Source organism: Ranitomeya imitator, chromosome 3 (genome assembly GCF_032444005.1).
Source record: "Ranitomeya imitator isolate aRanImi1 chromosome 3, aRanImi1.pri, whole genome shotgun sequence".
NCBI classification, from domain to species: domain Eukaryota; kingdom Metazoa; phylum Chordata; class Amphibia; order Anura; family Dendrobatidae; genus Ranitomeya; species Ranitomeya imitator.
In genome coordinates this window covers 430,334,793-430,360,185 of record NC_091284.1, presented here as the reverse complement: position 1 = coordinate 430,360,185, position 25,393 = coordinate 430,334,793, and the positions used below count along the sequence as shown (strand labels likewise).

Below are 25,393 nucleotides of genomic sequence, written 5' to 3'. Positions count from 1 at the left end.
GTGTTTTCAATCATTTTCAGGAAGAAACTGAGTATTATCTGACAGAATTACAGGGGTGTCAATACTTTTGGCCCCAACTGTAAGTATGGATTTTTTTTATTTTCTACAAGCCACTCGTGGCATAAACCAGAGCAATATTCCAGGTGACTATAGAGTTCAGCTTGATAGGGCACTTATAACTTCCATTTTGGCTCATGCTGACATGTAGACCACAAAAATAGCAGCTCCTCAGTATTTCTGTCTCTAATAAATGTACAATACCTTCACAAATTATTTTGGCCTTATACACCTTATCCATGGAAAGTATTCGTAAATAAAGGACTCAGGTTTTTATGACACGATAAATGGAGTGTTGCTGCTTTTTTCTTCATTCTTGGATTACTACATGTGTGTTTCTTCAAGTAAGCACCTTCATCACCGTGATCTCACCCAGTAAGTTGTGGCTGACTCAGAGTCCACCTACTCCACTAGTAAGTATACTGTTTCTTAGTGCCATTCTACTTTTCTCTTTTGATTTACCTGTATATAAATGAAGTGATATGAGTTTGCTGCGTGTTAAATCCTGGGGCACAATCCAATGTATTCATGAGTTAGGAAAGCACCTTGCCCCAGTAAGTTGACCGTTCTTCTCGAATCTGCTGAGAACATTTTTGCCAGCTAGCTGATGTCATCGAGGGTTTCTGTCGCCTCTCCAATGTACGCACCCCGGCTCCCCGGCGTTCAAGAGAATTGCTGTACAAGCTTCCACTCTAGTCTTCTGAGATTTCAGAAACAAAAGTGCGATAAGTGGGAGGGAACAAGGTTTGAGGTCGGATAGAGGCTTAAAGGAAGACACTTGTATGAAGGAGACCACCAAATTTTCTTAATTCACAGGAACGTTTTTACCACCATATACTAATAAATGTCGGTCATTGCCATGCTCTGCATTCGATTATGAATAGATTGGGTGCCACAATGTTGGTGACAGGTTCCATTTACCCTAAAATGTGCAGATACAGTTTTGATAGCAGTCGGCCAGTTGTGCATTCAGCCTAAAATTCTCCCTCACCATACACATGCACTCTACTGTGTTTTCATTGGGAAGAGCCTGCTACCAAACCACTCAGATGGTGGCTTATCTCCATCAAGAACAACTGATTGGACATGTTCAAATTACATTTTTATGGTCCTTGTTCCCCCAAAAATCTGTTTGGGGAAAGTCGGACACTTCTATAAGCATTATATGTAGTATCCTGGCAATTAATGTCATCCTAGCAGTTAGTCCTGCTACCATCTCAGCATTTATAACCTAATTCATTGGATAGGCAATAGACGTTTCCAGCTAGAATACCCCGCTCATATATGCTTTTGTGGGGGATGAAGCACTGCAGTTGGAGCGCCCCCAGACACAGGGCCACGGGTTCTCGATACCGGGCCCCTCAGTCTCTGTATTGGGGTCGTCATGGTAGCTAGACCCGGTCCGTGACCCTGCTAAGGGGCGCCCAATGAAAGGTGATGGTGTGATGCGTGGTGCGAGGCGAGATGAATAACAAGGACACAGGGTTGCAGTCTCTTTACCTCTTTACTGAAGGCTTTGGGATCCGCAATCCAGAGCACTGCTAACAGGGCTGGCTGAGATCAGCCGATCCGAAGGCACATCCAGAGTTTCCTTTGCAGGTGGAAATCAGTGCCTACCAACTAGCGCCTGTGTGTTGTAGTCCTTCCCTGCTGAGCACCACGGGATAGTCCTCACAACTGTTGTGTCTGTGTTCGTTGTTCTTTCTCTCTCTCTTCGTCCCCCAGATGATATGGTTAGGACGCACCCGTATGACGGGTAGGCCTGGAGTTATTTTGGGACCCTAGAGACGCCCCTCTCCCACAGTTGCCTCCCTTGTCTGCTTAGGTGATTTACGTGAGACAGCCAACCTATAATCAACTGTCTTGCTGTGTTGAAGTAATGCGTAAAGTCTCTTACTTTCTTAGTGCTCCGGCCACCGCTATGCGCCTCAGAAGGATGTTGCCTCGGTCTCACGGCACGACTCCTACTGGCTCTATCTCCTTTACACTGTGATCCCACTTCTCACTTCTCCACAATCAACTTCGCTTCGTGTCCTTTCTTAGAATACCGCCGCAAGGTAGTGCAGGCGCGGCTCCGTAACGATCTGTTCTCTTTCTAGACCGCTGTCAGGATCCCACCCCTGACAGGTCCTCTCCCGAACTCTCCCGGGCTCTTTCTGTCTAACTTCCTGTCCAACCCCCAGTTTTACCAGAGTGTGAAGAGTGGCCTACTAGATAGAACCACTCCCCCAGGTGGCCGGAGTGTGGAGTGTCATGTGTGTTTGTGATACCTGGTCAGAACTCCTTTAGTGCCATCAGACTGTTGTGAAGTCTGTTGTCGAACTCCCTCCTGTGGTCGTGAATGGTACTTCGGCGAGTTCTGTCCATGGACTCCCTCTGGTGGCTGTGAGTGAAGCTGCTGCTTCTGAGGTTCCTTACACAGGTGACGTGGTTTATCCTTTGGTTGGCTGCTCTATTTAACTCCACTCAGATCGTTACTCCATGCCAGCTGTCAATGTTCCTGCATTGGTTCAGTTCGCTCTTGGATCTTTCTGGTGACCTGTCTTCTCCAGCAGAAGCTAAGTTCCTGATAGTTATTATTTGTTCATTGTTTCCTTGTCCAGCTGATTATCATGATTTTGTCTTGCTAGCTGGAAGCTCTGGGATGCAGAGTGGCATCTCCGCACCGTTAGTCGGTGCGGAGGTCTTTTTGCACACTCTGCGTGGTCTTTTGTAGTTTTTGTGCTGACCGCAAAGATGCATTTCCTATCCTCTGCCTGTTTGGTAAGTCTGGCCTCCCTTTGCTGAAACCTGTTTCATTTCTGCGTTTGTGACTTTCATCTTTACTCACAGTCAATATATGTGGGGGGCTGCCTTTTCCTTTGGGGAATTTCTCTGAGGCAAGGTAGGCTTTATTTTCTATCTCTAGGGCTAGCTAGCTCTTAGGCTGTGAAGAGGCGTCTAGGGAGAGTCAGGAACGCTCCACGGCTATTTCTAGTTGTTGTGATAGGATTAGGGCCTGCGGTCAGCAGAGCTCCCACATCCCAGAGCTTATCCTGTGTGAGTTTAACTATCAGGTCGTGCCGGGTGCTCCTAACCACCAGGTCATAACAGTACAGCTGGCCCAAAGTATTAATGCATCTCAATAGAGGGATAAGAGAAGCTCTGAGACCATTTTTTTTTCTTTGCACTGTGTTTTGTCTTTCTTTTCCCCTAAACCTTTGGGTGGTTCAGGACACAGGTGTAGAGATGGACATTCAAGGTCTGTCCTCTTGTGTGGATCATCTCACTGCAATGGTACAAAACATTCAAGATTTTGTGGTTCAGAATTCTATGTTAGAGCCTAGAATTCCTATTCCTGATTTATTTTCTGGGGATAGATCTAAGTTTCTGAATTTCAAAAATAATTGTAAACTGTTTCTAGCTTTGAAACCCCGCTCCTCTGGTGACCCCGTTCAACAAGTAAAAATCATTATTTCTTTGTTGCGTGGTGACCCTCAAGACTGGGCATTTTCCCTTGCGCCAGGAGATCCTGCATTGCGTGATGTTGATGCGTTTTTTCTGGCGCTTGGATTGCTTTATGATGAACCAAATTCCGTGGATCAGGCAGAGAAAATCTTGCTGGCTTTGTGTCAAGGTCAGGATGAAGCGGAGGTGTACTGCCAGAAGTTTAGAAAGTGGTCTGTGCTTACTCAGTGGAATGAGTGTGCCCTGGCGGCAATTTTCAGAAAGGGTCTTTCTGAAGCCCTTAAGGATGTCATGGTGGGATTTCCCACGCCTGCTGGTCTGAATGAGTCTATGTCCTTGGCCATTCAGATCGATCGGCGCTTGCGTGAGCGCAAAGCTGTGCACCATCTGGCGGTATTCTCTGAGCATAGGCCTGAGCCTATGCAGTGTGATAGGACTTTGACCAGAGCTGAACAGCAAGAACACAGATGTCGGAATGGGCTGTGTTTTTACTGTGGTGAATCCACTCATGCTATCTCCGATTGTCCTAAGCGCACTAAGCGGTTCGCTAGGTCTACCACCATTGGTACTGTACAGTCTAAATTTCTTTTGTCCGTTACTCTGATTTGCTCTCTGTTGTCCTATTCTGTTATGGCATTTGTGGATTCAGGCGCTGCCCTGAATTTGATGGACTTGGAGTTTGCCAGGCGCTGTGGTTTTTTCTTGGAGCCCTTGCAGTATCCTATTCCATTGAGAGGAATTGATGCTACGCCTTTGGCCAAGAATAAGCCTCAGTACTGGACTCAATTGACCATGTGCATGGCTCCTGCACATCAGGAGGATATTCGCTTTTTGGTGTTGCATAATCTGCATGATTTGGTCGTTTTGGGGTTGCCATGGCTACAGGTCCATAATCCAGTGTTAGATTGGAAATCTATGTCTGTGTCCGGCTGGGGTTGTCAGGGGGTACATGGTGATGTTCCATTGTTGTCAATTTCGCCTTCCACTCCTTCTGAAGTCCCTGAGTTTTTATCAGATTACCGGGATGTATTTGAAGAGCCCAAGTCCGGTGCCCTACCTCCTCATAGGGATTGCGATTGTGCTATTAATTTGATTCCTGGTAGTAAGTTTCCTAAGGGCCGTCTGTTTAATTTATCTGTGCCAGAGCACGCCGCTATGCGGAGTTATATAAAGGAATCCTTGGAGAAGGGTCATATTCGCCCGTCGTCGTCACCATTGGGAGCAGGGTTCTTTTTTGTGGCCAAGAAGGATGGCTCTTTGAGACCTTGTATTGATTACCGCCTTCTTAATAAGATCACAGTCAAATTTCAGTATCCTTTTCCGCTGCTGTCTGATTTGTTTGCTCGGATTAAGGGGGGTAGTTGGTTCACCAAGATAGATCTTCGAGGGGCGTATAATCTTGTGCGAATTAAACAGGGCGATGAATGGAAAACAGCATTTAATACGCCCGAGGGCTATTTTGAGTACCTGGTTATGCCATTCGGGCTTTCTAATGCTCCATCTGTGTTTCAGTCCTTTATGCATGACATCTTTCGAGAGTACCTGGATAGATTCATGATTGTATATTTGGATGACATTTTGGTCTTTTCGGATGATTGGGAGTCTCATGTGAAGCAGGTCAGAATGGTGTTCCAGGTCCTTCGTGCGAATTCCTTGTTTGTGAAGGGGTCAAAGTGTCTCTTTGGAGTTCAGAAGGTTTCATTTTTGGGTTTCATTTTTCCCCTTCTACTATCGAGATGGACCCTGTTAAAGTTCAGGCCATTTATGATTGGACTCAGCCGACATCTGTGAAGAGCCTGCAGAAGTTCCTGGGCTTTGCTAATTTTTACCATCGCTTTATCCCTAATTTTTCTAGTATTGCTAAACCGTTGACTGATTTGACCAAGAAAGGTGCTGATGTGGTCAATTGGTCCTCTATGGCTGTAGAGGCTTTTCAGGAGTTGAAGCGTCGTTTTTCTTCTGCCCCTGTGTTGTGCCAGCCAGATGTTTCGCTCCCGTTTCAGGTCGAGGTTGATGCTTCTGAGATTGGAGCAGGGGCTGTTTTGTCGCAAAGAAGTTCTGATGGCTCGGTGATGAAACCATGTGCCTTCTTTTCTAGAAAATTCTCGCCTGCTGAGCGCAATTATGATGTTGGCAATCGAGAGTTGTTGGCCATGAAGTGGGCATTCGAGGAGTGGCGACATTGGCTTGAAGGAGCTAAACATTGCGTGGTGGTCTTGACGGATCACAAGAATTTGACTTATCTCGAGTCTGCCAAACGGTTGAATCCTAGACAGGCTCGATGGTCGCTCTTTTTCTCCCGTTTTTGATTTTGTAGTTTCATACCTTCCGGGATCTAAGAATGTGAAGGCTGATGCCCTGTCAAGGAGTTTTGTGCCTGACTCTCCGGGTGTTCCGGAGCCGACGGGTATTCTTAAAGAGTGGGTAATTTTGGCTGCCATCTCCCCTGATTTGCGGCGCGTGCTGCAGAAGTTTCAGGCTGATAGACCTGACCGTTGTCCAGCGGAGAGACTGTTTGTCCCTGATAGATGGACTAGTAGAGTTATCTCTGAGGTTCATTGTTCGGTGTTGGCTGGTCATCCTGGAATCTTTGGTACCAGAGATTTGGTGGCTAGATCCTTTTGGTGGCCTTCTTTGTCACGGGATGTGCGTTCTTTTGTGCAGTCCTGTGGGACTTGTGCTCGGGCTAAGCCCTGCTGTTCTCGTGCCAGTGGGTTGCTTTTGCCCTTGCCGGTCCCGAAGAGGCCCTGGACGCATATTTCCATGGATTTTATTTCTGATCTCCCTGTTTCTCAAAGGATGTCGGTCATTTGGGTGGTTTGTGATCGCTTCTCTAAGATGGTCCATTTGGTACCCTTGTCTAAATTGCCTTCCTCCTCTGATTTGGTGCCATTGTTTTTCCAGCATGTGGTTCGTTTGCATGGCATTCCAGAGAACATCGTCTCGGACAGTTTGTTTTGAGGTTTTGGCGGTCCTTTTGTGCTAAGATGGGCATTGATTTGTCTTTTTCTTCGGCTTTCCATCCTCAGACTAATGGCCAAACCGAACGAACTAATCAGACTTTGGAAACATATCTGAGATGCTTTGTTTCTGCTGATCAGGATGATTGGGTGTCCTTCTTGCCTTTGGCTGAGTTCGCCCTTAATAATCGGGCCAGCTCGGCTACTTTAGTTTCTCCTTTTTTCTGTAATTCTGGTTTCCATCCTCGTTTCTCTTCAGGGCAGGTTGAGCCTTCGGACTGTCCTGGTGTGGATACGGTGGTGGACAGGTTGCAGCAGATTTGGACTCATGTGGTGGACAATTTGACATTGTCCCAGGAGAAGGCTCAACGTTTCGCTAACCGCCGGCGCTGTGTTGGTCCCCGACTTCGTGTTGGGGATTTGGTTTGGTTGTCATCTCGTCATGTTCCTATGAAGGTTTCCTCTCCTAAGTTTAAGCCTTGTTTCATTGGGCCATATAAGATTTCTGAAGTTCTTAATCCTGCGTCATTTCGTTTGGACCTTCCAGCTTCTTTTGCCATCCATAATGTGTTCCATAGGTCGTTGCGGAGATACGTGGAGCCTATGGTTCCCTCCGTTGATCCTCCTGCCCCGGTGTTGGTTGAGGGGGAGTTGGAGTATGTGGTGGAGAAGATTTTGGATTCTCGTGTTTCGAGACGGAAACTCCAGTACCTGGTCAAGTGGAAGGGTTATGGTCAGGAAGATAATTCCTGGGTTTTTGCCTCTGATGTTCATGCTGCTGATCTAGTTTGTGCCTTTCATTTGGCTCATCCTGATCGGCCTGGGGGCTCTGGTGAGGGTTCGGTGACCCCTCCTCAAGGGGGGGGTACTGTTGTGAATTCTGTTGTCGAACTCCCTCCTGTGGTCGTGAATGGTACTTCGGCGAGTTCTGTCCATGGACTCCCTCTGGTTGCTGTGAGTGAAGCTGCTGCTTCTGAGGTTCCTTACACAGGTGACGTGGTTTATCCTTTGGTTGGCTGCTCTATTTAACTCCACTCAGATCGTTACTCCATGCCAGCTGTCAATGTTCCTGCATTGGTTCAGTTCGCTCTTGGATCTTTCTGGTGACCTGTCTTCTCCAGCAGAAGCTAAGTTCCTGATAGTTATTATTTGTTCATTGTTTCCTTGTCCAGCTGATTATCTGTTGTGAATTCTGTGGCTGAATTCACTCCTGTGGTCACAAGTGGTACTGCAGCTTCTGGGCTTCCTCCCTCAGGTGTTCTGGTGAGCTCGTTGGCTGCCTTGTTATTTAACTCCACCTGATTCTGTCTTCCTTGCTCCTTGTCAATGTTCCAGTGTTGGTTCTGAGCTTCTGGATCTTTCCTGTGGCCTGCTGCTTTGCTTAGATAAGTGCTTCTTTGCTTTTGTTGCTGTTTTTTCTGTCCAGCTTGTCTATTCGTTTTTGCTGGCAGCTCTGAGACGCAAAGGGTGTACCGCCGTGCCGTTAGTTCGGCACGGTGGGTCTTTTTGCCCCCTTTGCGTGGTTTTTTGCTTTAGGGTTTTTTGTAGACTGCAAAGTTCTCTTTGCTATCCTCGCTCTATCTAGAACATCGGGCCTCACTTTGCTGGATCTATTTCATCCCTACGTTTTGTCTTTTCATCTTGCTAACAGTCATTATATGTGGGGGGCTGCCTTTTCCTTTGGGGTATTTCTCTGAGGCAAGTCAGGCTTGTATTTCTATCTTCAGGCTAGTCAGTTCCTCAGGCTGTGCCGAGTTGCATAGGTAGTGTCAGGCGCAATCCACAGCCGCCTTTAGTTGTGTGTAGGATAGGTTCAGGTATTGCGGTCTACAGAGATTCCACGTCTCAGAGCTCGTTCTATTGTTTTTGGGTTTTTGTCAAATCACTGTATGTGCTCTGATTACTGGCACACTGTGTTACTGGATTGCAGTCATAACAGTACAAGGAGCCTAAAACTAATGATTCTCAATAGAGGGAAAAAAGAAGTTCTGACATCATTTTTTTTTCTCAGCTCTGTGTTCAGTCTTTTTTTTCCCCTAGACATTAGGGTGCTTCAGGACACAGCTGTGGACATGGATATTCAGGCTCTGTGCTCTTCAATGGATAATCTCGTTATAAATGTACAAAAGATTCAAGATATAATTGATCAGAAATCTATGCTAGAACCAAGAATTCCTATTCCTGATTTGTTTTTTGGTGATAGAACTAAGTTTCTGAGCTTCAAAAATAATTGTAAGCTATTTCTGGCCTTGAAACCTCATTCTTCTGGTAATTCAGTTCAACAGGTTTTGATTATTATTTCTTTTTTGCGCGGCGACCCTCAGGACTGGGCATTTTCTCTTGCGCCAGGAGACCCTGCATTGAGTGGTGTCGATGCGTTTTTCCTGGCGCTCGGATTGCTGTACGATGAGCCTAATTCAGTGGATCAGGCTGAGAAAAATTTGCTGGCTTTGTGCCAGGGTCAGGATGATATAGAAGTATATTGTCAGAAATTTAGGAAGTGGTCAGTACTCACTCTGTGGAATGAATCTGCGCTGGCAGCTTTGTTCAGAAGGGGTCTCTCTGGGGCTCTTAAGGATGTCATGGTGGGTTTTCTTATGACTGCTGGTTTGAATGAGTCTATGTCTTTGGCCATTCAGATCGGTCGTCGCTTGCGCGAGCGTAAATCTGTGCACCATCTGGCGGTATTGTCTGAGATTAAACCTGAGCCTATGCAGTGCGATAGGACTATGACCAGAGTTGAACGGCAAGAACACAGACGTCTGAATGGTCTGTGTTTCTACTGTGGTGATTCCACTCATGCTATTTCTGATTGTCCTAAGTGCACTAAGCGGTTCGATAGGTCTGCCGTCATTGGTACTGTACAATCCAAATTCCTTCTGTCCATTACCTTGATATGCTCTTTGTCATCGTATTCTGTCATGGCGTTTGTGGATTCAGGCGCTGCCCTGAATCTGATGGATTTGGATTATGCTAAACGTTGTGGGTTTTTCTTGGAGCCTTTGCGGTGTCCTATTCCGTTGAGAGGAATTGATGCTACACCTTTGGCCAAGAATAAACCTCAGTACTGGGCCCAGCTGACCATGTGCATGGCTCCTGCACATCAGGAAGTTATTCGCTTTCTGGTGCTACATAATCTGCATGATGTGGTCGTGTTGGGGTTGCCATGGCTACAAACCCATAATCCAGTATTGGATTGGAACTCTATGTCGGTATCCAGCTGGGGTTGTCAGGGGGTACATGGTGATGTTCCATTTTTGTCTATTTCGTCATCCACTCCTTCTGAGGTCCCAGAGTTCTTGTCTGATTATCAGGATGTATTTGAAGAGCCCAAGTCCGATGCCCTACCTCCGCATAGGGATTGTGATTGTGCTATCAATTTGATTCCTGGTAGTAAATTCCCTAAAGGTCGTTTATTTAATTTATCCGTGCCTGAACACACCGCTATGCGCAGTTATGTGAAGGAATCCCTGGAGAAGGGACATATTCGCCCATCGTCATCACCACTGGGAGCAGGGTTCTTTTTTGTAGCCAAGAAGGATGGTTCGCTGAGACCGTGTATTGATTACCGCCTTCTTAATAAGATCACTGTTAAGTTTCAGTATCCCTTGCCATTGTTATCTGACTTGTTTGCTCGGATTAAGGGGGCTAGTTGGTTCACTAAGATAGATCTTCGTGGTGCGTATAATCTGGTGAGAATCAGGCAAGGAGATGAATGGAAAACGGCATTTAATACGCCCGAGGGTCATTTTGAGTATCTAGTGATGCCGTTCGGACTTGCCAATGCTCCATCTGTTTTTCAGTCTTTTATGCATGACATCTTCCGTGAGTATCTGGATAAATTCCTGATTGTTTACTTGGATGACATTTTGATCTTCTCAGATGATTGGGAGTCTCATGTGAAGCAGGTCAGAATGGTTTTCCAGGTCCTGTGTGCTAATTCTTTGTTCGTGAAGGGATCTAAGTGTCTCTTCGGTGTGCAGAAAGTTTCATTCTTGGGGTTCATCTTTTCCCCTTCTACTATCGAGATGGATCCGGTTAAGGTCCAAGCCATCCAGGATTGGACTCAGCCGACATCTCTGAAAAGTCTGCAAAAGTTCCTGGGCTTTGCTAATTTTTATCGTCGCTTCATCTGTAATTTCTCTAGCATTGCCAAACCATTGACCGATTTGACCAAGAAGGGTGCTGATTTGGTTAATTGGTCTTCTGCTGCTGTGGAAGCTTTTCAGGAATTGAAGCGTCGTTTTTGTTCTGCCCCTGTGTTGTGTCAACCAGATGTTTCTCTTCCGTTCCAGGTCGAGGTTGATGCTTCTGAGATTGGAGCAGGGGCGGTTTTGTCACAGAGAGGTTCTGGTTGCTCAGTGTTGAAACCATGTGCGTTCTTTTCCAGGAAGTTTTCTGCTGCTGAGCGTAATTATGATGTGGGCAACCGAGAGTTGCTGGCCATGAAGTGGGCATTCGAGGAGTGGCGTCATTGGCTTGAAGGAGCTAAGCATCGCGTGGTGGTATTGACTGATCATAAGAACCTTACTTATCTCGAGTCTGCCAAGCGCTTGAATCCTAGATAGGCCCGTTGGTCATTATTTTTTGCTCGCTTCGATTTTGTGATTTCGTACCTTCCGGGCTCTAAAAATGTGAAGGCGGATGCTCTGTCTAGGAGTTTTGTGCCCGACTCTCCGGGTTTATCTGAGCCGGCGAGTATCCTCAAGGAAGGAGTCATTGTGTCTGCCATCTCCCCTGATTTGCGGCGAGTGTTGCAAAAATTTCAGGCTAATAAACCTGATCGTTGTCCGGCCGAGAAACTGTTCGTCCCTGATAGGTGGACTAGTAAAGTTATCTCTGAACTTCATTGTTCGGTGTTGGCTGGTCATCCAGGAATCTTTGGTACCAGAGAGTTAGTGGCTAGATCCTTCTGGTGGCCATCTCTGTCACGGGATGTACGTACTTTTGTGCAGTCCTGTGGGATTTGTGCTAGGGCTAAGCCCTGCTGTTCACGTGCCAGTGGGTTGCTTTTGCCCTTGCCGGTCCCGAAGAGGCCTTGGACACATATTTCGATGGATTTCATTTCTGACCTTCCCGTTTCTCAAAAGATGTCAGTCATTTGGGTGGTCTGTGATCGCTTTTCTAAAATGGTCCATCTGGTGCCCTTGGTTAAATTGCCTTCCTCCTCTGATTTGGTGCCTTTGTTCTTCCAGCATGTGGTTCGTTTGCATGGCATTCCTGAGAATATTGTTTCTGACAGAGGTTCCCAGTTTGTTTCAAGGTTCTGGCGAGCCTTTTGTGGTAGGATGGGCATTGACCTATCTTTTTCCTCGGCTTTCCATCCTCAGACTAATGGCCAGACCGAACGAACCAATCAGACCTTGGAAACATATCTGAGATGTTTTGTTTCTGCAGACCAGGATGATTGGGTGTCCTTTTTGCCGTTGGCTGAGTTCGCCCTTAATAATCGGGCCAGCTCGGCTACCTTGGTCTCTCCATTTTTCTGCAATTCTGGGTTCCATCCTCGTTTCTCTTCAGGACAGGTTGAGTCTTCGGACTGTCCTGGTGTGGATTCTGTGGTGGACAGGTTGCAGCAGATCTGGACTCAGGTAGTGGACAATTTGACCTTGTCCCAGGAGAAGGCTCAACTTTTCGCTAATCGCAGACGCCGTGTGGGTCCCCGACTTCGTGTTGGAGATCTGGTTTGGTTATCTTCTCGTCATATTCCTATGAAGGTTTCCTCTCCTAAATTTAAACCTCGTTTTATTGGTCCGTATAGGATTTCTGAGATTCTCAATCCTGTGTCCTTTCGTCTGACCCTCCCGGACTCCTTTTCCATACATAATGTATTCCATAGGTCGTTGTTGCGGAGATACGTGGCACCTATGGTTCCATCTGTTGAGCCTCCTGCCCCTGTTTTGGTGGAGGGGGAATTGGAGTATATTGTGGAGAAAATTTTGGATTCTCGTGTCTCTAGACGGAAACTCCAGTATCTGGTTAAATGGAAGGGTTATGCTCAGGAAGATAATTCCTGGGTTTTTGCCTCTGATGTCCATGCTCCAGATCTTGTTCGTGCCTTTCATGTGGCTCATCCTGGTCGGCCTGGGGGCTCTGGTGAGGGTTCGGTGACCCCTCCTCAAGGGGGGGGTACTGTTGTGAATTCTGTGGCTGAATTCACTCCTGTGGTCACAAGTGGTACTGCAGCTTCTGGGCTTCCTCCCTCAGGTGTTCTGGTGAGCTCGTTGGCTGCCTTGTTATTTAACTCCACCTGATTCTGTCTTCCTTGCTCCTTGTCAATGTTCCAGTGTTGGTTCTGAGCTTCTGGATCTTTCCTGTGGCCTGCTGCTTTGCTTAGATAAGTGCTTCTTTGCTTTTGTTGCTGTTTTTTCTGTCCAGCTTGTCTATTCGTTTTTGCTGGCAGCTCTGAGACGCAAAGGGTGTACCGCCGTGCCGTTAGTTCAGCACGGTGGGTCTTTTTGCCCCCTTTGCGTGGTTTTTTGCTTTAGGGTTTTTTGTAGACTGCAAAGTTCTCTTTGCTATCCTCGCTCTATCTAGAATATCGGGCCTCACTTTGCTGAATCTATTTCATCCCTACGTTTTGTCTTTTCATCTTGCTAACAGTCATTATATGTGGGGGGCTGCCTTTTCCTTTGGGGTATTTCTCTGAGGCAAGTCAGGCTTGTATTTCTATCTTCAGGCTAGTCAGTTCCTCAGGCTGTGCCGAGTTGCATAGGTAGTGTCAGGCGCAATCCACAGCCGACTTTAGTTGTGTGTAGGATAGGTTCAGGTATTGCGGTCTACAGAGATTCCACGTCTCAGAGCTCGTTCTATTGTTTTTGGGTTTTTGTCAAATCACTGTATGTGCTCTGATTACTGGCACTCTGTGTTACTGGATTGCAGTCATAACAATTATCATGATTTTGTCTTGCTAGCTGGAAGCTCTGGGATGCAGAGTGGCATCTCCGCACCGTTAGTCGGTGCGGAGGTCTTTTTGCACACTCTGCGTGGTCTTTTGTAGTTTTTATGCTGACCGCAAAGATGCCTTTCCTATCCTCTGCCTGTTTGGTAAGTCTGGCCTCCCTTTGCTGAAACCTGTTTCATTTCTGCGTTTGTGACTTTCATCTTTACTCACAGTCAATATATGTGGGGGGCTGCCTTTTCCTTTGGGGAATTTCTCTGAGGCAAGGTAGGCTTTATTTTCTATCTCTAGGGCTAGCTAGCTCTTAGGCTGTGAAGAGGCGTCTAGGGAGAGTCAGGAACGCTCCACGGCTATTTCTAGTTGTTGTGATAGGATTAGGGCCTGCGGTCAGCAGAGCTCCCACATCCCAGAGCTTGTCCTGTGTGAGTTTAACTATCAGGTCGTGCCGGGTGCTCCTAACCACCAGGTCATAACATCAGACGTACCATCACTCCCCTTAGCGGCAGAGTGTCATACTGCAACGACCAGATCTCTGGGGCGCTGCACTCCCCCCCGGTTAAATCCAGTACTCCTGGACTGGGAAGAAGAAGAACAAAAATACATGTTAACATAAAACATATAAAATTTGTAAAACATTATGAACAAATTAACATAACAGTACTTCCCTTTATGGGAGGTGAAGACGCTTGAACGTTGCAAAAGTTTGGTCACACACAGTTCGTGACTCTCAGTTCAGTTGGGTGCCACTTTAAAGCAGCAGGGACCCCGAGTAAACAAAGGGGCCCCTGTGAAGTTTTTGGAGCAATTCACTGTCCATTACTCCGTTGTCCATTTTTAAACTTGTAACAAAGATATTTACACAAACAATAGCACTTATCATTAATATCTCCAAGCTTTGTAGCGAAGGGGAGTCTGATTCTGGGTGCTACGTGTGGACCTCCGCAGTGCAGGGGCTGTTATGGGCCTAATAGGGCCCGCTAAGTTTGCTATCGCTGGTGTAGTGCACTGTCTTCTAGCTACACTCCTCGTGAGTCTGGGCAGTACTGGCACGTTGGAGTTCTCAAAACCGCCACTACTACCGATGGGCATGGCAGATTCACCATTAGCGAAGGGAAGACTTGCCGGTTCAGCAGTTGGCATGGCATTTTCTGGTGAGGTCTGTTGTGATGGCGGATCAGGATGATATGGCTCCACATCTAGTTCTGGCGGGGTCAGTTGGCGAAACGTCAGGACAGGTACCATGATGGCCTGATTTATTTGCGTCCAAGACTGGGGAAAGTCACCAGGAACAGTGTGTATCATCTTTTCTCCTTCCGCGGCCGGAGTCGTCCCAGGATCGGCTTCCCCATCTCTCAGTTTATCAGGGCATATCTTAAGGTGGTCCCTGGATATTGCCGTTGAGGTTTCCCCTCCATCTTTGCTGATGAGACAGACCTTTGTATTGTCGAAATCAGATGGCAGAATGGTATATGGTTCCGCTTCCCATTGGCCATCCAGCTTGTGTAGCCTCCTCTTCCGTTTGAGTACTTGCTCTCCAGGGGACAAGGGAGCTGCAGGGGCATGCTGGTTGTAGTCCCTTTCTTGTTTCTGTCTGGCTTGGGCAAGGCTTCTTTCCACACATTCCTGTACTTTGCGGTACTTTTGCTGCCTCTCCGTATCCCAATCCGCATCGGGCGAGATATCTTCGGGGGTCAGGACCCCCATGTCCAGATCCACAGGTAACTTACTAGACCTCCCTCACATCAGGTATGCTGGGGTGCAATTGGTGGAATTCACTGGGATGTGGTTGTACATATCCACCAGGTCTGGCAACTTTGTGGGCCACAAGTTCCGTTCCTCCACAGGTAAGGTCTTCAGCAAGTCGATCACTACCTGGTTCATCTTCTCACACATCCCGTTGGTTTGTGGATGGTACGGCGTGGTTCTGATCTTCTTACACCCGTACAGATCACAGAACTCCTGGAACACCTCCGCCTCAAATGCTGGCCCCTGATCGGTTAGTACCTTCTCCGGGTACCCGTGGGGTCTACAGAAGTACTGCTGGAAGGTTTTGGCAGCTGTCCTAGCCATTAGATCCTTGACCGGCACGACTACCAGGAATCTGGAGTAGTGGTCCACAATGGTGAGAGCGTAGGTATAGCCTGACAGGCTGGGCGTTAACTTCACGTGGTCTAACGCAACCAACTCGAGCGGTCGTTTGGTGGTAATGGGTTGCAAGGGCGCAGTTGGCTGTCACGATCCTTCCTGCGTAGGCTACAGGGGCCACACTCTCGACACCACTTCTCAATGGCTTTCTTCATGCCAATCCAGTAGAACCTCCCACGGAGTAGCCTCTCCAGCTTCTTCCATCCGAAGTCCCCCGTCCCATCGTGGTATGCCCCCAGGACCATGGGCACATCTTGTCTTGGGACCACGATCTGCCACACTAATTCATGAGTGCGTGGGTCGATATTCCTCCGGCACAGCTTTCCATCGTGAATAAACAGCTTGCTCCTCTCCTTCCACAGCTGTAATATCTCCAGGGGATCATCCGGGCCGGGATGCAATCCTGCCTGCGTCAGGAGCTCTTTCACCCGACGGACCGCAGCGTCACCATCCTGGTTCTCTGCCCACCCATAATGGGGCAGGGGGTTCAACGGGGCACCCTGTTTACTCTTGCGCCTATTCTGCACCTGATGAGAACACTGAGTCGCCTTTGGGCGATGGAAAGCGGGGAGTTCCACCTCTTCAAATGCTTCTGGGTCTTCCTCCGTTTCGGGCAAGTGAGGCATGCGTGACAATGCATCGGCATTCGCATTCTTGTGCCCTACCTGGTATTTGATGGTGAAGTCGTAGTTGGACAACCAGGCCATCCACCGCTGCTCCAGGGCACCGAGTTTTGCTGTGTCCAAGTGTGTTAATGGGTTATTATCCGTGAAGACAGTGAATTTCGCGGAGGCCAGGTAGTGCTTGAACCTCTCTGTCACGGCCCAAACAACGGCGAGGAACTCCAGCTTAAAGGAACTGTAGTTGTCAGGGTTCCTTTCAGTGGGGCGAAGTTTCCTGCTGGCATAAGCAATTACTCTCTCCTTACCCTTCTGGACTTGGGATAGCACGGCTCCCAGTCCCACATTGCTGGCATCCGTATACAATACAAATGGTTGGTCGTACTCAGGGTAAGCCAGCACCTCTTCTCCCGTCAGCGCCGACTTTAAGCAGGTGAACGATCCTTCCAGTTCATCGTCCCAGTCGAATGGGGCATTTTTGCCCTTGGGTTTCTTGGACTGGCCCACCAACAGGTCTTGCAATGGCGCAGCCTTCCTGGTGAAGTCCTTGATAAACCTCCGGTAGTAACCCACCAACCTGAGGAATTGCCGGACTTCATGGAGGATACCGGGCTGCGGCCAGTCCTTGATCACCGTGACTTTGTCAGGGTCTGGGACCACTCCTTCGGCACTCACCTCATGGCCCAGGTACTGCACTTTGGGTTTTAGCAGATGGCATTTGGACGGTTTCACCTTTAAGCCAAAATTGGACAGAGCTTCAAACACCTCGGCCAGGTGCTTCAAGTGGTCTTCCTAGGTCTTGGAGAAGACAATGAAATCGTCCAGATATAGCAACACGGTTTCAAAGTTCTTATGCCCCAGACAGCACTCCATCATCCTCTGGAACGTTCCCGGAGCATTACACAATCCGAAAGGCATGTAGTTGAACTCGCAGAGGCCCATCGGTGTCGTGAAGGCCGTCTTTTCCTTGTCTGCCTCCGCCACGGGAACCTGCCAGTACCCACTGGTAAGATCTAAGGTAGAAAAGTAGTTAGCGGACTTTAAGGCAGCTAAGGACTCCTCTATCCTGGGTAGGGGATATGCATCCTTATGTTGAATGCGGTTTAGTTGCCTATAATCCACACACATCCTCATGGTGCCATCTTTCTTCTTAACGAGAACTAATGGGGCTGCCCAGGGGCTACAGCTGTCCCTCACTACCCCAGCCTCTTTCATCTCTCGCAACATGTCCTTGGCGCACTGATAATGAGCTGGGGGCACAGGACGGTACCTCTCTTTTATGGGCGGGTGATCTCCTGTGGGGATGTGATGCTGAATCCCTTTTACCTGCCTGAAATCTAGAGGGTGCTTGCTGAATACCCGCTCATACTCATAAACCACCCTGCAGGCCCCCTGTCTCTGGTGAGACGGGGTAGAGTCAATGCCCACGTGCAATTCCCGGCACCAATCTTTTGACTGTCCTACAGAGCCATTGTCCTCCTCCGGCTCGGACGGAACCAAGGGCCCAGGTGCCTGAATTACATTATTACTAACTGTTCTGTCTCCGCCATCTAATATTGTTACCCTGATTATCTGTTTGCGTAATTGCAGGTTTCTCAGTATGGATGTTCATATCTTTATTTGTTTTTAGTGCTTTGGCTCCCTCTAGCGGTCAGAGTTATGTTGGCAGTTCAATCTTGTTTTTGTATTATCCATGTCTGATTCTCCTCCTCCTTTGCAATGCATTATGGTAGCTCAGCCTCCATTTCCCTCCATTTTTCCTTTCACTTTCTTCGGTTTGCCTTCAAGGAAAGACGCTTCACTTCATCCCCCTTGCGATTGCATTGCCGGTATGTCTTTATGCTTCCTATAGATATTTCTGCTCTATATTAGCTTAGTTTAACCAGTTGTACTCCTAGTTTAGTCACTAGCTTTCTAAATGTTATGCATAATGTATATCATGTGTATTATGTATCTGTTCTATGCCATGCACTGATTCTATGTATATCATTGTTCACAGTTTCACCGCATCAATATACCACTACGTTTAATAAAGCACAGACTCAACCACAGTCTCCTTATTGGACCTCCGGTATAGCGGTTTAGCTGACTGTATAACTAAGTATGAGCCTGCCTCATTTAGTGAGGACAGAACAGTGAAACGGCAGCCATCCAACTAGTGGGATTCAAGTCACCGGCTACTCAGAGACTAAATACAGCTACAACAATCTCTGCACAGCCAAGCACTTTCCCAAGACACCATGTCTCACAAATCGCATAGGACAAGATCTGTTACTTCCGTCTCCTCAAAGATAACATCCATCAGCAGCGCTGTCGCCATTGCCCGCGCAAATGCTGAAGCTGCCAAAATACGAGCGAGCTTTGCTGACCAAGAGATGCAACTTAAATTAGAAAGAGCACGCCTAGATGACGAAGAGAGAAGGTCGCGCTTAGAGAGAGCCAATCAAGAGAGAAGGTTGCAGTTAGAAAAAGCACGCGTAGATGATGAGAGAGCCGATCAAGAGAGAAGGTTGCAGTTAGAAAAAGCACGCATAGATGATGAGAGAGCCGATCAAGAGAGAAGGTCGCAGTTAGAGAAGGCACGTGTGGATGCCGCCTTAGAAAGCCTAGCAGCAAAAAGGGAAGCTGCCGCAGCCCTCGCCAAAGCAGAATCGCTAGAAGCCGCGCAAAATCCCAAGCTGCATAGCCAAAGCAGTACGTCGAGTCTGGAGTTTCCACTGCAAGACTCACCACAACGCACATCTCAGTATGTTAATGACCTTCCTGATCCAAACTATAACCCTGAACCAGTACCAAAACCAGAATACGACACCTCCAGCGAAGTGAGCGAGAGTCGTCACGAGGCTCAGGACAAAAACAAACTCGAAAATGTGAGGCAAAACAACCCTGCTAATGACTACCTTGCCCCTCATCAGGTAACCAACGTGGATCACCCTGCTGACACACCTTACATCAGGCCGAAGCAATACTACACCGGCTGGCGCCACCCTGAGGACACTAACAGGTACGAACGCACCTCACATCACTATCAGGGTGACCCATCACCAGTATACTCTGCTGACAACCGGTTCACGACAGAATTTGCCAAGTTCTTCACACGACGTGAACTGGTTGCCAAGGGACTCATGAAATTCACTGACCGAGCTGAAGGTTACAGAGCTTGGAAAGCTTCCTTCCAAAATGTCATTAGAGACTTGGGGCTACAACACAGGGAAGAGATAGACCTATTAGTCAAATACCTGGGAGAAGAGTCAGTCAAACACGCAGTAAGGATCAGAGACATTAATATAAACCGCTCTGAGACTGGCCTCAAAGAGATCTGGAAAAGGCTGGATGAGTGTTCCGGCTCAGCAGAAGTAATAGAAAGAGCCTTGTTCAAAAGGATCGATGACTTTCCTAAAATATCTAACAAAGGTCTCCAGAAACTTAGAGAGCTAAGCGACTTGCTAAAGGAAGTCCAAGTTGCCAAATACGAGGACGACCTACAGGGACTTGCATTTCTCGACACAGCCAGAGGTGTTAACCCTATAGTCCAGAAGTTGCCCTACAATCTACAGGAGAGGTGGCTCACACATGGTTCCACGTACAAATACAAACACAGCGTTCCATTCCCTCCCTTCTCCGTTTTTGTAGACTTCATACACCAACAAGCGAGAATTAGAAACGATCCCAGCTTTGACTTTGCAATACCATATGCCACACCATCACCACCTGCAAATCCACGCAGAACATCTGTAGCAGTACACAAGACTTATGTTTCTTCTTCAGATTCTAATTACAGGTCTGCTGGCTGCTCCCAATCAGAGACAAAGGTGCAGGACCCTGACAAGCAGTGCCCACTTCATCAGAAGCCTCATCCTCTCCTGAAATGCAAAGCCTTCAGAGGAAAATCTATGCCAGATCGCAGAAGCTTCCTGAAAGAAAACGGTATCTGCTACAAGTGCTGCTCGTCCACAGCTCATCTCGCCAAGGATTGCAAGGTCAGTGTAAAATGCACAGAATGTGGCACCACAGACCATAACACCGCTCTACACCCTGGCCCAGCTCCATGGAGTACACAAAACACGCCTGCTGACAGTGAGCATGGCGGGGAGGAAAGGAACACTGATACAGCTATGCCAGAGATCACTTCACAATGCACCGAGGTCTGCAAAGGGACAATAGACAGTAGGTCCTGTTCAAAAATATGCCTCGTCAAAGTATACCCGAAGGGCCATAGAGACCAAGCTGTAAGACTGTATGCTATCTTGGATGATCAAAGTAATCGATCCTTGGCTAGATCAACGTTCTTTGACCTATTCAACATCAAAGGGCCAAGCACTCCCTACTCCTTAAATACGTGTGCAGGTACTGTGACAACAGCAGGCAGGAAAGCTACTGACTGCCAGATCGAGTCTTTAAACAGACAATTCTGCCTACCACTACCTACGATCATCAAATGTAACCAGATCCCAGACAATAGATCTGAAATCCCTACACCAGATGTAGCAATCCATCACGCTCACTTAAAACGAATAGCACACCTTATACCAGAACTCGACCATCAGGCCCAGATAATTCTGCTGTTGGGGAGAGATATCCTGCAGGTTCATAAAGTGAGACGTCATATCAATGGACTCCACAATGCTCCCTATGCCCAAAGGCTAGACCTAGGATGGGTCATAATTGGCAACGTATGCTTGGGACGCATGCACGCCCCATCTTCTGTGACAAGCATGCTGACAAATACATTGGAGAAAGGACGTCCATCTCTGTTTCAACCTTGTAACAATGAGTTCCATGTCAGGGAACTGCCACACAGCATCCAACTGCCCAACCATCTAATAGACTTTACTCACGACAGCAGTATAGTGTCGGGAAGCTATGAGGATCAGTTAGGGTGCACAGTCTTCCAGAGAACTAAGCAGGACAACCAAGTGGCAATGTCGGTAGAGGACAAGTTGTTCTTAGAGGTAATGGACAAGGGGCTCGTTAAAGATGAGACCAACAGCTGGGTCGCACCTCTTCCCTTCAAAACCCACAGACCACGTCTACCGAACAACAGAAATCAGGCATTACAACGTTTCTCCTCTCTCATTCGTAATCTGCAAAATAAACCAGAGATGAAAGATCACTTTTTCTCCTTCATGTCAAAGATTTTTGAAAACCGTCACGCAGAACTAGCTCCCACTCTCAAAGACTCTGAAGAATGCTGGTTCCTACCCATGTTCGGAGTATACCGCCCTAAGAAACCAGGCCAGATCAGAGTCGTGTTTGATTCCAGTGCTAAATTTAATGATGTCTCCCTGAATGACGTTCTGCTGACAGGACCAGACCTCAATAACAAACTACTGGGTGTACTTATGTGCTTCCGTAAGGATTCCATTGCCTTCATCGCTGACATCCAGCAAATGTTCCATTGTTTCCTTGTGAGAGAGAGAGACAGGAACTTCCTAAGATTCTTCTGGTACAGAGACAATAATCCTACTAAAGAAGTCACAGAGTATCGCATGAGAGTGCACATCTTTGGCAGCAGTCCTTCACCTGCAGTCGCCATTTACGGACTCAAAAGGTCGGCTCAGGAAGGAGAAGCAGAATACGGAGCAGATGTCAGACAATTCATAGAAAAGGACTTTTATGTCGACGACTGTCTAAAAGCCATGCCTTCAAATGAGACTGCCATCAGTCTTCTCAGGAGAGCTCAGGACATGCTTGCCTGCTCGAACCTTAGGCTTCATAAAATAGCCTCAAACAGCCAAGAACTCATGGAAGCGTTCCCTTCTCAGGTCCTATGTAATGGTCTCAGAGACCTGGACCTGGGGTCAGACCCCGCACCAATGCAACGCAGCCTCGGGCTTCTCTGGAATCTACAATCAGACACTTTCACCTTTCAGGTCAGCCGGGAAGAAAGGCCTTTCACACGTAGAGGCGTCCTGTCTACCATCAACAGTCTGTACGACCCCTTGGGTTTCGCAGCTCCTGTTACTATACAAGGCAAGGCCCTACTCAGAGACTTAACTAGGGAAACATCTGACTGGGATGCACCTCTGCCACCTGATAAGAGGATCCAGTGGGAAGAGTGGAAGAACTCGTTAGCGGCACTCTCCAACTTGCATATGCCAAGACCATACACCCCTGTGCCATCTACTGAGATACAGAGCCAAAGACTGTACGTATTTGCAGATGCTTCTGTCAAAGCAATTGCCGCTGTTGCCTACCTCAAAACTGTAGACTCCAAATGTCAGTGCCACATTGGTTTCGTCATGGGAAAGGCCAAACTCGCACCACAACCAGAGCACACTATACCCAGGTTAGAGCTTTGTGCCGCAGTCTTAGCCGTTGAGTTAGCGGAGTTCATCGCATCCGAAATGGATATCGACCTGACACAGGCCAAGTTCTACTCAGACAGCAAGGTAGTCCTGGGATATATTCACAACGAAACCAGGCGATTCTACGTTTATGTCAATAACAGAGTGCTACGAATCAGGAGATCAGTTCACCCACAGCAGTGGCATTACATACCCACAGACCAGAATCCCGCAGCTCATGCATCTAGAGCAGTTGACGCAAGTCGACTAGGAAGCACAACGTGGCTCTCTGGACCAAAACTATTGTACATTGAGGAATGTTTTCCAGACACCTTTGAACTAGTAGGACAGGACTCAGATGCTGAAATCCGCCCTCAGGTGTCTACACTACATACAATGACCTCTGTTATCCAGCTTGGATCTTGCAAGTTCGACAGATTTTCAAGTTGGAAGTCACTTACTCGAGCCATTACCTGCCTGACTCATATAGCTCGTTCATTCAGGACCACCAGAACTCGTGACATGGAAAAATGTAAAGGAGCAGCGAGGCTTACCCACGAAAGCCTAATCACCTTCATGGCTGAAACTGCAGCTATAATCAACGCAAGACCCCTGGTTCCAGTTCCTAACGACCCTGAGGAGCCTTTGTTATTGACTCCAGCTACTTTACTTACCCAGAAAACAGGACTGTCCAGTGCCCCTCCAGGAGGATTCGACGCGAAGGACCTCTACAAGCGCCAATGGAGACAGGTACAAAGTCTTGCAAATACTTTCTGGGACAGGTGGCGCAAACAATATTTGTCTACCCTGCAGCCACGGACGAAGTGGCAATCTACTAAACCTAATCTGAACATAGGTGACCTTGTTCTTGTGAAAGACTGTCAGATTCACCGGAACCAGTGGCCACTTGGTCTAGTTACCGCAACGTTCCCGAGCAAGGACGGCAACGTCCGCAAAGTTGAGCTAAGGATGACCAAAGGGAATGAACCTAAGACATTTTCCAGACCGGTATCTGAACTGGTCCTATTGTTGCCTTCGGAAGAAAGGAGTAGTGACATCCGTTGATGCCAGACGGGGAGTGTTCTGTCTCCGCCATCTAATATTGTTACCCTGATTATCTGTTTGCGTAATTGCAGGTTTCTCAGTATGGATGTTCATATCTTTATTTGTTTTTAGTGCTTTGGCTCCCTCTAGCGGTCAGAGTTATGTTGGCAGTTCAATCTTGTTTTTGTATTATCCATGTCTGATTCTTCTCCTCCTTTGTAATGCATTATGGTAGCTCAGCCTCCATTTCCCTCCATTTTTCCTTTCACTTTCTTCGGTTTGCCTTCAAGGAAAGACGCTTCACTTCATCCCCCTTGCGATTGCATTGCCGGTATGTCTTTATGCTTCCTATAGATATTTCTGCTCTATATTAGCTTAGTTTAACCAGTTGTACTCCTAGTTTAGTCACTAGCTTTCTAAATGTTATGCATAATGTATATCATGTGTATTATGTATCTGTTCTATGCCATGCACTGATTCTATGTATATCATTGTTCACAGTTTCACCGCATCAATATACCACTACGTTTAATAAAGCACAGACTCAACCACAGTCTCCTTATTGGACCTCCGGTATAGCGGTTTAGCTGACTGTATAACTAAGTATGAGCCTGCCTCATTTAGTGAGGACAGAACACTAACAGTGAACAGCTTGGCAAGTGTGGCGTATTTGGTCAAGTGGACTTCTTCCTCCCCACAGTTAAGGACACGTACTGGCACCCTCCCTTGGCGGACGTCGACCACCCCTCTGGCTGTCAGGAGAGTAGGCCTGTTATCTGAATACACCGGCTCTACCTGGGCCTGATAATTTTTACCCCTAAGGCCTATGGCTGCCCGACACCATATTAACATTTCACTCCTGGGGGGTATCGCAATGGGGTTTGAATCACTCACTGTGACCCGGCCAATTTCACCACCAGTCAACTCCACCTGCTGTCTCTGCATCAGAGCTCTGATCTCTTTCTGCAAGGCACGCTGTTCGCTGTACCCAACTGTTTCGGCTACCTGCTGCAACAAGACAATAACTTCTGCAAGACAATTTTCTATAACATTAGTACCGATAGTCATCATGGGGTTACATTCACGTCGATCAATATCAACAATAACAATGCCCTGGGCCTCCAATTCTACCCGCCCCACTTTGATGGTGACCTCCTGGTACCAGGCCCGCGGCTACGTCTACTATGGGGTCTGGAAGTGCCCCCGCGGCTGTGGCCGCCGCTTCTCCTGGATCTGACATGGCCGTTCCTCCTTCCTGCTAACTCCCCCCTACCCCCCCGTGGTCTGAGTTCCACTTCCGTAATCGGCACTTTGCCGTGCCTTTTCGTTCCGCGCTCTTTTCAGCTGGCTCCGCCCACAAAACATTGGCTCCTCCCCTCGCGCCCCACTCGGCGCGGCAATGGCGGATTTTGGCGGCAATTAGCAATACACAGTCTTTGCAAGGGATCACAGTTCAAGTACAATTCAACACAGTTCCAAGGCACACATGACCTGATTCTTTCAGGCTTAAGTAGATCCTGTTCGTGACGCCAAGTTGGAGCGCCCCCAGACACACGGCCACGGGTTCTCGATACAGGGCCCCTCAGTCTCTGTATTGGGGTCGTCACGGTGGCTAGACCCGGTCCGTGACCCTGCTAAGGGGCGCCCAATGAAAGGTGATGGTGTGATGCGTGGTGCGAGGCGCGATGAATATCAAGGACACAGGGTTGCAGTCTCTTTACCTCTTTACTGAAGACTTTGGGATCCGCAATCCAGAGCACTGCTAACAGGGCTGGCTGAGACCGGCCGGTCCGAAGGCACATCCAGAGTTTCCTTTGCAGGTGGAAATCAGTGCCTACCAACTAGCGCCTGTGTGTTGTAGTCCTTCCCTGCTGAGCACCACGGGATAGTCCTCACAACTGTTGTGTCTGTGTTCGTTGTTCTTTCTCTCTC

At 47.8% G+C, this 25,393-nt stretch overlaps 1 long non-coding RNA gene across 1 annotated transcript in view; it reads left to right on the top strand.

The window, feature by feature from the left end:
* Positions 1–25,393, top strand: part of LOC138672137 (uncharacterized) — a 40,424-nt gene that overhangs the window by 6,992 nt on the left and 8,039 nt on the right. Inside the window, exon 2 of the long non-coding RNA XR_011319601.1 lies at positions 21–79. This is a non-coding gene — a long non-coding RNA (uncharacterized lncRNA). The remainder of the gene's footprint in view (positions 1–20; positions 80–25,393) is intronic.